Source organism: Pteropus vampyrus, unplaced genomic scaffold (assembly GCF_000151845.1).
Source record: "Pteropus vampyrus isolate Shadow unplaced genomic scaffold, Pvam_2.0 Scaffold401, whole genome shotgun sequence".
Taxonomy (NCBI): Eukaryota; Metazoa; Chordata; class Mammalia; order Chiroptera; family Pteropodidae; genus Pteropus; species Pteropus vampyrus.
The window spans coordinates 464-773 of NW_011889182.1; positions in this window are offsets into that span (position 1 = coordinate 464).

Here is a 310-nt window from a genome sequence, read left to right on the forward strand (position 1 = left end):
GGTAGAGAGTTGTAAAATGTGGGTGGCTTAGACAATGCACATCGCTGGTACTTTCTGTTCCCCTGAGTTGGACAAAGACGTTGGCCCTGGTCCCACACCCACAACGGCTTCCTGTGAAAATAGTGACTAGGTAACATACGTGATCATAAGGATCGTTATCAGGCAGAACTATCGCGTAGTCATGAAGAAACTGGTCAGTTTCATCTCTGTGCAATGCCCAGAACGCTAACAGTATGTAGGTGAGCATAATGAAAAGCACAGTGATCACGGTCACGGGATTATGAGTGACTTCCTTGATGACCTCTAACCG